Source organism: Pteropus alecto, unplaced genomic scaffold (assembly GCF_000325575.1).
Source record: "Pteropus alecto unplaced genomic scaffold, ASM32557v1 scaffold206, whole genome shotgun sequence".
NCBI lineage: Eukaryota > Metazoa > Chordata > Mammalia > Chiroptera > Pteropodidae > Pteropus > Pteropus alecto.
In genome coordinates this window covers 4,181,213-4,196,462 of record NW_006438906.1, presented here as the reverse complement: position 1 = coordinate 4,196,462, position 15,250 = coordinate 4,181,213, and the positions used below count along the sequence as shown (strand labels likewise).

Below are 15,250 nucleotides of genomic sequence, written 5' to 3'. Positions count from 1 at the left end.
ACCACAATTTATAACCTCATCACATGTTTGTAAAACCCATTTTAATTAACTCTTTGATAAGTGATTTTACAAAATAATGTTGGTGAGTTTTCTTTTTTCTTTTTCTTTTTTTAGTGTATAGTGCACTGGTGAGGTCAGTCTGCCAAGAACACACACACACACAAGAACAAACAAAAACAACAAAAAAAGGCATAATTCTTATAATCGTTGAGAACCAAGTTGAGAAATTAGAAAATTCTATTTACATTTTTATATAGAAATTCCCAAGATTTGGTTTTACAGATGATTGGGATAAAGAATTTCTTTATCCCAAGTTCTGGCTATTTCCTGTGCTGCAAGGAAAGGTGACTAGAAAGTTTTCTGAAAGCTATGGTTGGTCTATGCTTTAAGTCAGCTCTAGCTTCTTATAAGGGGGGAATTTAGTGGGATAGTTGTCTTCTTCTTGTGGATTGTTTAGTGATTTATTTTACCTTTAAGGAATAGAAGGAGAGAATTGAGGTCTGAATAATTTACAGTGCATAACTATTATATGCAGTGAATAGTTGTCAGGACAATATCAGTGTAAGTAACAAGAAAAATAACTGGCAAAACATGGGATAACACCCTAGTGGCTGTAAGAGCAATTTCCAATCATAGAAATTTCGGAATCCTTCTGAAAGCCAACAAGTTATGGTTTTCTGGTAGTTCCTGAAAATAGAGTTTCTACATAGAAGCTTTTGTGTTCCACACTTCATTTACTTCGGTCTCATGTTACCTATCCCATCTCCCCTCCAGTCATTTAACAGCTAAATTCTGCTTTCAGGAAAAGTTCCTCTAGATGGATTGGTGTGGCAGAGACTTGCTATACGCCCAGCAAACTATTTCCTCTCCTGGGCAGTTAAACTGCATTGCCTGGTCTACTTGTTTCTAGGTAGAGCCATGTGAGTAGTGCTGGAGTAAGTGGTGCATGCTGCTTGAAGACTGACCCTGAAATCATCCTGTTCCATACAGTATATTCCCTCTCTTTCCCACTCACTGCAGTTGCGTGATGCTAGAGCAATTTTGTATTGAAGGTAGACTAGACATAGCATGAAGAAGCATGGACCCCTGAGTCATCATGGGAGGAGGCATCCGATTAACAATATCTGCTTTGGACTTTGCATAGTGAGAAATAAACATTTATTATGTTGGTCGAGGGTTGTCTCTTAGATCAGTTGTCCTGTCTTAGCTAATGCATTGAGCCACTCACTTTACCACTATCTTTGTGAACATTCATTATTCATCAGCTAATCTTCAAGGCAGGTGTGATTCACAGTTCACTCAGCATGAGGGAAAATCCTAAACGGATGGGATTTAGGGGAATGACAAAGGCCCTTTTGTTCCTGGGATGTTTGATTTAGTTTCTTCTGAAGACATTGGATTAGTCAGTAATTGTGAAAGTCACTGTACAAGGTTAAGTGCAATTCATTTTAGAAGGGCCTCGGTTTTTAATTCAGATGCAATGATATATACACTGTGTTGTGTTCTGTTGCAAGGTTTAGCATAAATGATATGTTATTGATTATAGCTAATTTGCTTAAATTTGCGAATTTTAAAAAACTTTTTATTTTGAAATAATTAGACTCAGAATAAATTACCAAGAAATGTACAGGGAGGTTCTATGGACCCCCTTACCCAGCCTCCCCCAGTGTCCCAATGTTGATATCTTATATAACTATAGAGCAGTACCATAACCAGGACACTGACATGGGTACAATCTATGAGCTGATTAAGATTTCACCAGGTATACCTGTACTCATTCGTGGTGTGTGTGCATGTGTGTGGTGTATGTATGTAGTTGTATGCAATTATTTCACACATGTATATTTATGTAACTACTATTCATAATCAAGATGCAGAAACGTACAATTGCCACCAGGCTCCTTCATGCTCACCCTTTATCGCTGCACCCACACTCTTACATTCTCCCCCTCGCCAATTCCTAACCCTTGGCAACCACAAATCTGTTCTCCAGCTCTATAATTTTATTTTGAGAATATAAATGGAATTATATAGTATTTGACCTTTTGAGATTGACTTTTGGTCACTTGGCATAATTCCCTTGAGGTCTATCCAAGTTGTTTTGTGTATCCGTAGTTCATCATTTTTGTTTTGTTTTGTTTTTTATTGCTAAGTAATATTCTATGATATGGATATGCCACAGTTTGTTTATTCATCCACTGAAGAAATGTGGGCTAGTCCCAATTTTTGACTATTATTAGTAAAGATTCTATGAATATTCATGCATAAGCTTTATGTAAACATAGATTTTACTTTCTCTGAAATAAGTGACCCAAAGTATAATTGTTGGGTCATATGGTAAGTCACATGGCATTTTTAGAAGAAACCGCTAAAATATTTTCCAGGGTAGCTGTACTATTTTATATTCCCACCTGCAATGAATGAATGATCCAGTTTCTTCACATCCTTGCCAGCATTTGATGTTATCACTATTTATTTTTTAATTTTAGCAATTCAGAAAGATATGTAATGATATCTTCATTGTGGTTTTAATTTGCATTTTCCTAATAGTTCATGATTTTGAAAACTTATCGTATGCTTGTCTTGGCCCATTTTCTGATTGGATTGTGTGCTTTTTTTCATGTTGAGTTTTGAGGGTTCTTTGTGTAGTCTAGAGGTAAGTCCCTTTATTGGCTATGTGGCAAATATATTCTTTCATTCTATAATTTGTCTTTTTATTCTCTTAGCAGGATTTTCCACAGAACAAACATTTTTACTTTTGATGACATCCAATTTATCATTTTTTTCTTATGGATTATACTTTTCATGTCAAATCTAAGAACTGTTCACTTAGCCCTAGGTCTCAAAGATTTCCTCCCGTGCTTTTTTTCTAAAAGTTTTGCAATTTTATGTTTTACATTAGGTCCATGATCCATTTTGAGTAATTTTTTGTATAAGTTGTGAGGTTTAGGTCAAGTGATTTTTGTTTTTGTTTTTGTTTTTGCTTATGGATATTCAATTATGTGAATATTTTTTTAAAAAGAAATGAGGACTGCTACTCATACCAAAATAACATTCTCTTGTGTTTTCATAAAATTTCTTGAAGGAGAGACAGGGGAATTAGTTGGAGGTATAACTATCATATGTATTTATGTGACCACATGTTAATAAAATTTTGGGTAAGGCATAGTGGAGGGTCTTAAACCAGCAGCCACAAGCCAAATGTGACCTGAAAACATATTCGTCCCATATGGTGCTTAAAAAATTTTTTTTTGCACCAACTTTAAAAATGTGAAGATTTCATGTGCAAATGGAGATTTGTGGATTCGTTTTAAAGTCAGAAGATTCAGTAAGAGTAAAGCTACATTCCTCCCTGACAACTGTGTCTTTGAGTTGAGATGTATCTTTGGATGGGACATGCTCTTTGTAGTTCACTACAATCCTGTTGACTCCCTGACACTGTGGGCCCTTGTCAGTGTCACTTCTCCTAATTATTGTTTTCCTTGCATTACTGTTTTAGTTATTCAGTGCTTATTTACTATATGGAGTGCTCTTCATTCACTTTAGACCTTTGCATCTGTGACCTCCTTAGGTTTCCCTTCTTGGCCTCTGGTTCTTTCTTTTCCTTGCATTTCTCTCACCTCTCTCATTTGCTTTGTCTTTCCCAGGTTATTGATTTAAGCCCACTGTCAACTTTGATTGGCACTAAAATGTCACCTGAGCGTGGCCTATCTGGGTTTTCTTAGGTTCTGTGGGATCGTGACCCCACAGGATTGCAAGTCAACATCCTGGTGTGAGTGCACAATTTGTGAGTGATCATTTTCCAATGTGGAGATGGTGGTAGGATGTGGAGAAGACCCACTAGGTTTTTGGTTTTAAACTACCTGTTGTGCCTTAGTTATTAAGTGCCCACTCTCCCAAGTTGGGCCACTGAAGCCAGTCATAAAAGCATAGGTAGTGGCATCTGAACTATAATTATTCTGTCACACTTGGAGTCATTTGAAAGAAAAAAAGAAAGGCTTTCAACTAAAAGATGACTCATGAGGTCCTAGAGAGGGAAAGCCAAGAAAGAGCAATGCCAAAGGGTGGGAAAGATGAAAAATTTATAAAGTTTCTGGGAAAACCTAGGTTCAAGAAGATCTGGACTCCAATGCCTTCTTTTCTCAAATCCCACAAATCACCTTTGATTTCAAAAGAAAAAATGATTAAGTGTCTTGAGCACAAGATGGCAGTCTAACTGCTGCTTCATTCCCCATGGCTGTCCGGAGAAAAGTGATAGGAAACAGAGCAGAAATAAACTTGCTTGTGTTGCTGAGAAATACTGAAAAATAAATAGTAATCAAGAAGGATGATGAGGGAAGGAAAGAGATTAAAAATAGATGTTTTGTGTGTGTGTGTGTGTGTGTGTGTGTGTGTGTGTGTGTGTGCTGTGTTTTGAATTGTTTTAAAATTTGGCTCTATTCATAGTCTTGAGTCTCTGTTAAATATGTGTAGGCTTAGGTCTCATGTGTGTCTTTTGGCTCTGTTCTAGAGCAAAATCCCTAGGAAAGTACAGGGGATAAATAGGTAGAGACCATATGTGCTGGGGAGGAGGCTGGCAAAAGGCCCTGGTTCTCAGATGGAGGGGTTCTTGGGCTAAGCGATGATGACCTTTTCTTGGTGTTCTTATGAAAATAAAAAAAAGGACACATTTCTTCTTCATACAAAGAGCTATGCCAAACTCTACAAAGTGTTTAGAAGGGGTTCCAGTCATAGGCAGATATTATGAAGAAGAGTAAAAGTCTCCCCACTTCTCTGTCTGTCTCTCTCTCTCTGTCCCTCTCTCCAGTAAAATCCATAAAGAAGGACAAAGCTAATTACGTGGAACACCCTCTTTCCTGCAAAAAAATCATATCCCAGAATTAAAAGCCTAACATAACAAGAAGTTCTCTGGCATTCTCTAATAAGACATTCAATGCAGCCCAGGCAGTAACCTGGTCCCCAAAGCCCTCAAAGCAAAGGAAGCCGACAGGCTGCAGCTTTTGGGATGAAGCAGGGTTATTCTGTACTTTGCCACGTCTCATGATGGCCAGCTACAGGATAGTCTTTTTTGTAGGCAGAGCCAGTTTTTCAGAAGCTGTTGTTTCTTCTCCCGGAAAGTAGGGGCTACTTCGACACTTTTGATACTTGTTAAAGTGATGTTATATCTCTATTGTATGACTTTATTTATAAAATGAGTTTAATAAAGTTAAAACAACTATTTTTTGAGGCGATATCCTTCACATGAAGAAAGTTTCAGACTTAAAGTTTCAGGCACTGAAAAGCAGTATCTAATTAGTCATCCAAGAGCCTTGTGAGATGGAAGATGTGTGATAACATTATCCCCATTCATTAAATAAATGTAGAGTTGCAGACACAGACAGGCAAGTTGAGGGCCTAAAATAATCTTGTGATTCTGCTTTGACTATGATGTATTCAGTATTTAGAGAACAAAGAGTTCAAAGGACATTGGAGATTCAGAATCAAAGGCAGTAACTGATAAGTCTTTGGGTTTGTAAGACCACTGGGATGGCTCTCAGGATGTCCCCTCCCAATTTAAAAAATACTGAGTGGCAAATTTTGTCAAGTTTAAGTTAAAAAGAATTGATTTTAGGGAATCGTGTTTTGAGGATCTGATAGTACTCTTTGAAGGTTAGCAATATTCTGGAGTATAGAAAACCCAGAATTAGCTATATCTGTGTTTAGAAGTTTAGTTATCCTCTGGAGAAAGATTCTTCTCTTCTACTTAGCTCACTTGTGAGAGTAAGAGGAAATGGAAGGAAGAAGTCTTCTCCCATCTCCAAGATTTTCTCTCTTAATCTCCAAGAAGTCTTGTCCTATGCCTTCTAGTAGTAGAGAAGGTTTATTGAAACATTTTTCCTTTCTCTCTCTCTCTCTGTCTCTGTCTCTGTCTCTGTCTCTGTCTCTCTCTCTCTCTCTCTCTCTCTTTCTCTTTCTTTCTTTTTCTTTCTTTCTTTCTTTCTTTCTTTCTTTCTTTCTTTCTTTCTTTCTTTCTTTCTTTCTTCTTTCTTTCTTTCTTTCTTTCTTTCTTTCTCTTTCTTTCTTTCTTTCTTTCTTTCTTCTTTCAACTTTTAAAGAGCAATAGGGGGAAGGCAAAAGCTGCAGTTTCTGTGTTTGCAGAGGGCTTTGCAGAATCTCCAAGTCTTCTGGACAAAAAAGAGGTATTTTTATACTATAAGGCATGAGGTCAATCAACTGATCATAAAGGTCCTTTAAGAAAGAAAAACCACATAGGTAAACAACAACAACAACAAACAGACTCTCAAGAAGAGAGAGATTTTTGTCTTACAAAATAATTGGGTTTCTGTTTTCTTTTTGCTGGGATGACTTCAGATGTACAATTATAATATAGATTTTGTCACTGTAAGGCTTTCTATTCATCAGACATAGGATAGAACAGTTCTAAGGTCATCTAAAGCCAAGGGCTAGGGTCCCCCAGTAGAGAGTAGGAGGAAGGATAGAAAGAGATGTAGACACATGGAAATACTTGGAAAAGCTTCAGGGCTTGTCAGATGCAGGTCTTGGCAGGAATCACTAAATGCCCTTCAAACAAGCTGCTGCATTGCTGAGAGTGGACTGGCCACAGTGAAGATTCTGATTTGAGCAAAAGGAAACAGTGAGAAAGAAGTTACTCTTGTTCAGCCTGTTTCTGCACCTTGATCCTCTTTTGTTTTGGGTTGCTTCCATTTCTGTCACTGATACCATTGTCCTGGCCTCTGGGAAATGTCACTTGTATACTATAATAGGGGTCCCTAGGACTTGTGGGAGAGGAAAGAACTTTCATGATAGGGCCATGGAAACCCATAAGATTGACCTGGCTTTGGAACTGGAGATTCTACTGGCTAAAGATGGGATGCTGAGAAGGCTGTTAAGTATCCTAGACTTCAGGAAACAGAAGTTTTCTTTTTTGAGGAAAAACAGATAAGATCCTTTGACTAGCTGGCTCTAAAAGAGAATATTGATTTGAGAGAGAAAGGAAGCTCTACAACATAAAATTCTGACCACACAGCCACGACTAATCCCCAAGAGAAGGAAACGAGACTTTGTGTAACTAGGCTGTGAATTTTGTTGTGGAACAAGATGGAAGGTGGGGTAGATAGACAAGTTTTGAATACTATAGAGCATTACAAATCTGTGAGAACAGTGGCAGAAGGACAGAATTACAGAATGCATTAAAGTTGTAAAAAAAAAATACAGAGAACAATAAAAAAAGGACTATTTGAACTAGGATTAGAGTAAGAAGAAAAGAGACAAGCTCAGGGCTGGGGCAGATGGTGAGACATTAACAGGTCATAGAGGCAACACAATATTATTCACCTCTTATTCTGTGCCCTTCTTTGGTAAGAAAAAGGATCTTTGCATTGAAATAGTAGACATAATGTAGTTAATAAGAATTTGACATCTTAGTTAAATGAGACCAAGTAAGAGAGATTGTAACATATTTAGATGGTTATAAAGATGATAAAGGTCATGACAGGGCTTACTTATGTGACCAAAGGACAACTAATGGTAATACTTAGGGAGAGATGGTATCCAAACAAAAAGAATAAAAATTGTCTCAGTTTTCCAGAAAAGGAGAGAAAATGGGTTCCAGGATATATCTAAATCCCTGTTCATTTTGTTTCTCAGACCACCTCCCGCTTGCCTATTCTACTCTTCCTCTTTTTGTGCTATCTTGTTCAATCTTTCCCCATTAGGGGAAAGAAGAGTGGGTGTAATATTGGCCAGGCGAATTGTGGCTTGGTTTCATGAACCTATCCAGGTTTATGAAAAATTCCTATCCAGGACAACCCAAGTGCTGAAAGGTTAGTCAAGACAGACTAATTAGGAGAAGCTGATATTTAAATATTAAAGAAATAGAGTGTAAGGATCAAAAGGAATCCAAGGAAGAAGTGCAGTTATAGGTCAAAAAACCAGCATATAAGTGCTAGGTTGACATCAGGTTAGAATGAAGATAGATCTAGAGTTGTCATGAGAGATGAGTTCCAGTACAACTGCAAAAATCAACCAACCAACCAACCAACCAATCAACCCAACCGCACCACACACGCCACACCACACCATGCACACTACACCACACCACACCACACCACACCACACCACACCACACCACACCACACCACACCACACCACACCACATTACACCACACCACACCAAACTACTACCTCCTGAAAGAAGTCCCCAAACAAAACCACTAGTGGGCAATATCAGCTTGGTTTTTATGTAATTGGGTGTGTGGTACATAGGTGACTCAGGCCAAAGATCAAGAAAGATATTATGGAATTCAGTTTGATGGATTCTTAGCTGGTTAAACAGCCACATTCAATGCAAATTTGAATTAATTAGTTCAGGAATAAATGTCAGCATAGATAGTGTCTCTAGTTGATGTCTGAACCTTTCATATTAAATATTTTTTATCAATGATTTAAATGGGTGCATGAAAAGCATACATATTAGACCTGCAGGTGAAAAATATAGGAGGAACAGTTAAAATGTTGGATTAAAAAAAATATTGCATTCATTTCTTTAGATTCAAGATTTTAAAAGATTATGCAGAAGACTCAGAGATATGAGTCATTAATTAAAAAATAACACCAGTAGAGTTTTTAGGAAGAATAAATGTTAATAACTTTCTAAAACACAAGTAAATAAAATTTTCCACACTAAAAAGAGTAAAAAGAAATAGATGAATTTAATTTTAATGATATATTTTATTTAACCTAATAAATACGAAGTATTATAATTTCAACACAAAATCAATATAAAAATTATTCAGATATTCTCTGTTGTTGTTGTTATTGTTTACTATGTTTTTACACGAAGTGTTTATTATCTTGTTTTGAACTGGCCACATTCTAAGTACTCAGCCACACAGGCTATTGCCTTCCATATTGGACAGCATAGGTTTAAATGCCATTGGTTAAAACCGTGGACCTCGAAAATCTCAACCTTGAAGATGAAATTCCTGAAATAGGTAGCCAAGATTGGATAAAGGATCTGGAAATGTTTAGAAAGGACATGTGCACTATATTTGAATATTGAAAGGAATGTGACATGGAGAAAGGATTTCATTATTTTTTCCTTTTCAGCTAAGAGGTTAAAACTAGGAGCAATGAATAAAAATTATTAGGGAGGCAGATTTGGGCTTATTATAAAAGCGAAACTTACTAGCAATTAAAGGTGTTCAAAAGTGAGATTAACTTTAATTCAAGCAACATATATTGAACTCCATGTAAGATACTCTGTTAGATGTCAAGGTTACGATACAAATAAGAGAATTCCTGCCTTCAAAGAGTTGATAATTATATGACTAACTTTAGTATAATCTATAAAGTGCTTGCTTATTGCTAACGTCTTGATTAGAAGGGTTGCTGGAAGTGTGCAAGCTGACTTGGCATTGTATCCCTTTATAGAGGGGATTTCTGCAAATGACTGAGACATTGTTTTCTGCTAGTGCATCTCAAACTTGCTTGATTGAGAATCATAGTAAGAAATATATTTACAATGCAATCCAGTGAAAAGTTTTATGAAACCTTATTACCTTTACATGTGTGATGTTTTCTATTCTGGTACAGTCTATTCTATTTCAGTGGAAATATCCTGATCACAACCCACCAAACTGACTTACTTGATAATGGGTTGCTACCCCTATTGGAAGAACATTTAGTTAATTACCTGTGGAAGTCTGATATGATCGAATGCTTGTAGGGTTTTAACTCTAAGGGTAACATGGCCATAAACACTGTTCTTTTCATTAATTGTAATTGTCACTTGACTTGGAACCAGAACACTTGACTGCCCCAATAAGTCTAGATATATCATAATTGTTTATTGAGGAATAAGTAAAATCCCTCGTAAAAAAAAGTGATTTGATGGTGTGATAAGATAGCTCTTGATAAAAAAAGAGGATACAGGGGCAAGTATGAGTATTGATATGACTATTGACATAGATTAGGAAGACAATCCAGTGTTTACCATGAGACCTTGTCAGATAGATGGTTCAAATCTAGATTTCAGGGTCACCTAGTTATGTGTGACTCTGATTTCCTGGCTCTGTCGAATTCTCTCCATATGCGCTTCTTTTTAGGTGTTCATAAAAGCTCCAGAAGTCTGTGGTGACTTAGTATGTGCTAAGTGTATGACTAAGAGTTAAAAGTGGAAGGTTTGGACACAGGGAAGAAAGGAAGTGAGATGAGGCCATGGGCGTAGCCATAGTTCACAGTGACAGAGCAGCATGTAGTTCATAGACCATCTGGGCAGAAGCAGGAAAAGTGAGACCTTAACTCAAGGCTGGAGGGTGTGAGGTAGGAGACAGAAACTTTCTGGGCAACAAAAGAGTAGGTTGGGCTGAGAGAGAGTAAATGAGGGGCTAATTATGAATAGCCGCCTCTGGTTCCATTGTTGCCTGTTTCAAGGGTCCTCCATTCTCTAATACTGCCCCATTTATGGATGCCATGGTACCTGAGATTCCTTTGGAGTCTGTGTTCTCTCCAGTGTCCTCCATTAATGTAAAGATATTCTTGGGAAAGTGAAGCACCCAGTGGTGAACATTATGTAGATTGTAAGCGTGCCTTTAGATTTTGTGCTTCCCCCCGAAGGGAGAGTCTCCAGAAACAGGATAACACTGCGTCTGAGAGGATAAGAGGCAACAAAAAGAGAAAAGGGTGAAAAAAGAAGGCATGTCATGAATAAGGAGGTTACTAGTGCCAAAGAAACATTTCACAAGTTTTCTGGTCTGTCCTCCTCTTTGTGTAAACAACCTCTCAGATCCCTTTAGGTTACCGATGACACATTTGGTATATATTCGTCTCTGCATTTCTCCATATGCATTCACCAACAAAACATATTCACAAATATTGGCTTTCTTTGTAAGATCAGGCTACCTATTGTCATATAACTTGCATTCACTTATTATACCATGGACATGCCTCCATGGTTATATAACCATATAACCATATAAAATAAGTTATATGGTTATAACTTATTTTAATTAGGTGTATAATATTATTAAAAAAATGGAAATATCATAATTTATTGAGTCATTCTACTATTAGTGGACATTTAGGCTTTTAAAGTGTGGGCCGCTATCTCTTTTTTCTTTTAAGTGATGGTTTCCACAAACTTTTTTAAAAATGTAAAAGCTATTACATAGTATGTCCGTCTAAAATTAGAACATTATAGAATATGTGCTAATCGGTAATCTGCTGAATACTTGAGAGGAGCCCTCTGTGGAACTCCAGAGTTGTCTCTCTGTACATTATTCTCTTTCCTGCTACTTCGTCCTCGTGTGCTCTGCCCTCCTTCTTTTTCGCCGGCTCTCAGCTACATCTCCTCAACACAGGGAATTGGGCTCGGCCTGGGTTCCTTCTCTTTGGGTCACAGCCTTCATTGTCTAAGTCCGCTGTCTTGAAAATTGTTGTTTCATATGTTTTGATCAGTGTGTTGATGATTTGGTTGGGAGGTTAAATCCGTTTCCTAATATTCCATCTTAGTCAGAAGCAGAAGCTGGCAATATTTTTTTGTACAACCCACTATTCAATATTAAAATCAGTTTATTGGGTGATAATGATTAAAAAATAAAGTGGTATAAAATAGAAAATAAAAATGAGTATTCTATGTAGTAAGGGTAAATAAGTTTTGTTTTGTGAAACTTTTTAAGTTATCTACGTATATGTATGTGTGCATTGGATTGTGATATAAAACACATTTTATACCGCGGATCATGGTGAGAATAGTTTAAAAAACACTGTACTAGGTACAGCACCATCCAGTACAGGCAGGAGTCTGCAACACTTAGTCTCCATCTCTGCCTTGAAGCATTCATACGATCTGTGGAAAATTATCTCTACTTCATTTTGTCTTTCTGAAAATTGTTTATCATCTCCTACAAAGCTATGATCTGCGAATCCTGGAAATCTCTGTGAAAACCCTTTGTAGTTCTTAAAGTTGAGACTGATACATATTTTTATCAGTTAATAAATAGTTATTGATTGCCCAGTGTGTTTCAGACACTGTGCATGGTAATGCTGCGTTACTAGCATTACCATGCTAGAACATATCTGGCTACAAGAGGAGGCAAAAGGAAGGCGTTAGGAATCTTCCCTGTGCCAGAACTCTTAACACAGGGAGGATTCAGAGATGGCGGAGATGTGAGGGAGACTGTCTAGGGGGAACCATTCAGACAGACTTGCAGGGTTGGAGGTTAAGAAAGTGAGAGCGCAGATGGTCTGCTTGAGGAATCTCAATGCTAGTTTATTTCACTTTTTTCATTAAACACATATACGTAGATATTTTATGTGTTAAGAACATAACTACTATGTTCTTAAGATATATCAGTGAACAAAATAAATATCCACGCCTTCATGGAGTTTACATTCTACTGGGAGAAATACAATAAGCAGTAAACATAGTAAGTAAATGATTTTTTTAAAAAAATGGTAATATGGAACAGAGCAGGGGAAGGATGATTGGAAGTGGGGCTGCCAGTTTAAATTTTAAGTGGGAGACATTTACTGAGGTATATTTAGAATTTAAATATAATAGTATATGTCTATAATAATACAAATTCTAAAAATATTCCAACATAATTAGAATCTTCTGGTCTGCAAGTCACTCCAAAACTGTATCCTTTGGATGCTGCATTGACACTTTGCAACCACTAGGGCTCAAATCAGCCATTTATGAGGGGAAAAAAAGGGGTGAGGATAGGGTGGGAGAGAGATGTGGGTAATTATGTATACTTGTCCCTCGGGTGTCACGCAGGGGCAGCTTCATTGAGGACCCTGGCAAGACAGGCAGAAGAGTGTTACTGTGTGACCTGGACCAAGACATTTTGCCCTTTGCTTCTCTTCCTTGGCATGTCCTCACCCAGCAGGGGCTGACAGCCCAGCAGAGAAATGAACTTCAGCCTGGCCTTTCAGCACCCAATGCGTGTCACAGCCGAGTGGTGGTGGAGAGAGGCAGACCTGCTGGCCTTGTCTTGCGACCCTGCAGCGAGATTTTTTGGACGCTGCGCAAGGATTCCTGCGGTTACACTGAGCGCCCTGGGTTTGTACAAAAGCCTCACTCGATGTTTTCCGTTTCCTTGTAATGTATTTAAAACGTCGCCGAGATCTAAGCATTCACCTGGACGTTCGGGTTCCTCGATCCTTTCCATCCCTGCTTCCGCAGGCAGATGGGTAGACTATTCTTATCCTCTGGAAGAGATCCCATCCGGTCGCCCTTTCTGGAGCGGAGAGCTGCTCGCATTTTTCTCGGGCAGTATCTCGGCGAAGTCCAGCGAGCCGCGCGCCGGCGGGGAAGGGGCGCGCACGCGTCGGGAGCCGCTGGTTGCGCATCTGGCGCCAGAGCGCGCTCCCCGCGCAGTGCCCGCCACCGCCGCGGCCTTGGGTTGGTGCTTTTTAGAGTGCGGGGAGCTCTCTCCCCGCGCGGGGGCACCAGAGCCCTCGGAAGTGTCAGGCACTGCGGTGCATTTTCCCAGTTCTCTTTTAAATGACTGCGGAAAAACAGATTCTCCGAGCCGCAAATGGGAAGACGGATTCTCAGACAAGGCTTGCGAGTGCTCCGCAGCCATCATTTAACTGCGCCCGCAGAGCAGTTACGGTTTGTCACCCGACCCTCCCGGATCGCCTCGTTTGTCCCTAATGAGACTCTGAGGCTCTGCCCGTGCTGGGCTTCTCGGTAGCTGGATGCTTGTCGTCCTCCGGGCAGCGCGAGCGCGGGGCACGCGTTCGCGCACACCCGCGCACACACGAAAACGCGCAAGGTACGGCAGGGGAGCAAGGGCTCTGGGTGCCCCGTGTGGGGGTGGGCATCTCTGGGAGTGAAGCTACGATCTGAGAATGGCTTCATCTTGCCAGGTTGACGGATGAGATAAAATGACGCGGCGCCACACATCGGACAGGCCAGGGTTGCTGCCGCGCATTTAGGGAACCCAATAGGCGTTAGGCGCGCTCCCTTCCCCTCACATGTCTCTATTTCCCGGGCGTGTGATGCCAGAAAAACGGCAGGAGAAAGACCCACTTAGACAGCTAGAGTTGAATTTGGAGATTCACCTTCCTCTGCAAAAGCATCAACAGGAAGACCCGCAAAACCATGGTTCCCCAAATAGATGGCCTGGAATGGGGGCGGTTATTCTTGGTTACCGATGCTGAACATGTTTTGGTGTTTACAATATTTATTTAATTTTAGTATAGCTCGCCCTCCCTTTTAGGCAGGATGGGAAAGGAGAACGCAGCGGGGAGGGAGAAGGGAGGGAGGATTCCTATAATAAGAATCAGCGCATTTTTCAGAACTGAACCCAGCCGGATTTCCATTTCAAAAAAAGGAGACAGCCTCTGCTGTGATTGTAGAAGAGACCGCGGTGTGAATTAGGGACTGGGAGGCGTCGAGCAGCAGAACGGTCCATCTCAGAGGTACCTGGATCTAAATACACACACACACACACACACACACACACGTGCGCGCGCGCGCGTCTATACGGCCAGGATGTGTGCGTGTGTGTGCGTGTGTGAACTCCCACATGCTGCTGCTGTCTGCTTCTGGCCAGTGGCACAGATGCCTCCCTCCTCCCCGCTCGCCCCCAGATTCCCCTCCCCTCCCTGTTGCTTTTGTCTGGAGGGTGTTATGGGTTTGTGTGTGTATGAGCGTGTGTGTTTTTGGATTTCAGACTAATTTTCTGGAGTTTCTGCCCCTGCTCTGCGTCAGCCCTCACGTCACTTCGCCAGCAGTAGCAGAGGCGGCGGCGGCGGCGGCGGCTCCCGGAATTGGGTTGGAACAGGAGCCTCGCTCGCTCTTTCGCTCGCGCTCTCCGCGCTCAGTGCTCAGAGGCAGGAGGAGCCTGGACCCAGGCGCCGCCGGCAAGCGGTAGGCGCCGGAGCCCGGGTGAGCAGCACAAACAGTGCCCTCCGTCGTCTCGGCCCTTACTGTTCCCACTGGGCGGCCTCGGCGGCTCCCCAGGTGGGACGCGCCGCGCCACCTGCCCGCACCTCCTGCGCCCAGCGGCCGTGGCGGATTCTGCAGCATCATTCGGTGGGCCCGTCGCAGAGCTGTCGCCGCCAGCAGTCTCCTCGTCCCTTTTAAAGGGTCCTTCGCCTGGCCTGTGCCATGGAATCCTGTCTTGGGGACCCTTGCCCTATCATCCCTCTCTCGACATCAGGCTTGGAAAGAGGGTGGGCATACTGGCGGCCTCGGCGGCGTCAGTGCCATCGAGGGGCAAGTTTATTTCTGGGA

General features: G+C 40.6%; 1 protein-coding gene across 9 annotated transcripts in view; it reads left to right on the top strand.

The window, feature by feature from the left end:
* Positions 1-13,465: 13,465 nt before the first annotated feature.
* NTRK2 (neurotrophic receptor tyrosine kinase 2) overlaps positions 13,466-15,250 on the top strand; it is a 318,904-nt gene continuing 317,119 nt past the window's right edge. Inside the window, exons 1-3 of one of the 9 annotated variants that reach the window (XM_025049746.1) lie at positions 13,466-13,784; positions 14,311-14,433; positions 14,688-14,902. The gene's annotated coding sequence lies outside the window, so the exon portion shown is untranslated. Of the gene's footprint in view, positions 13,785-13,997; positions 14,183-14,310; positions 14,434-14,526; positions 14,903-15,250 lie in introns of those variants that run through there. The other 8 variants (XM_025049745.1, XM_006916083.3, XM_015592646.2 and 5 more) reach the window with 8 other exon arrangements.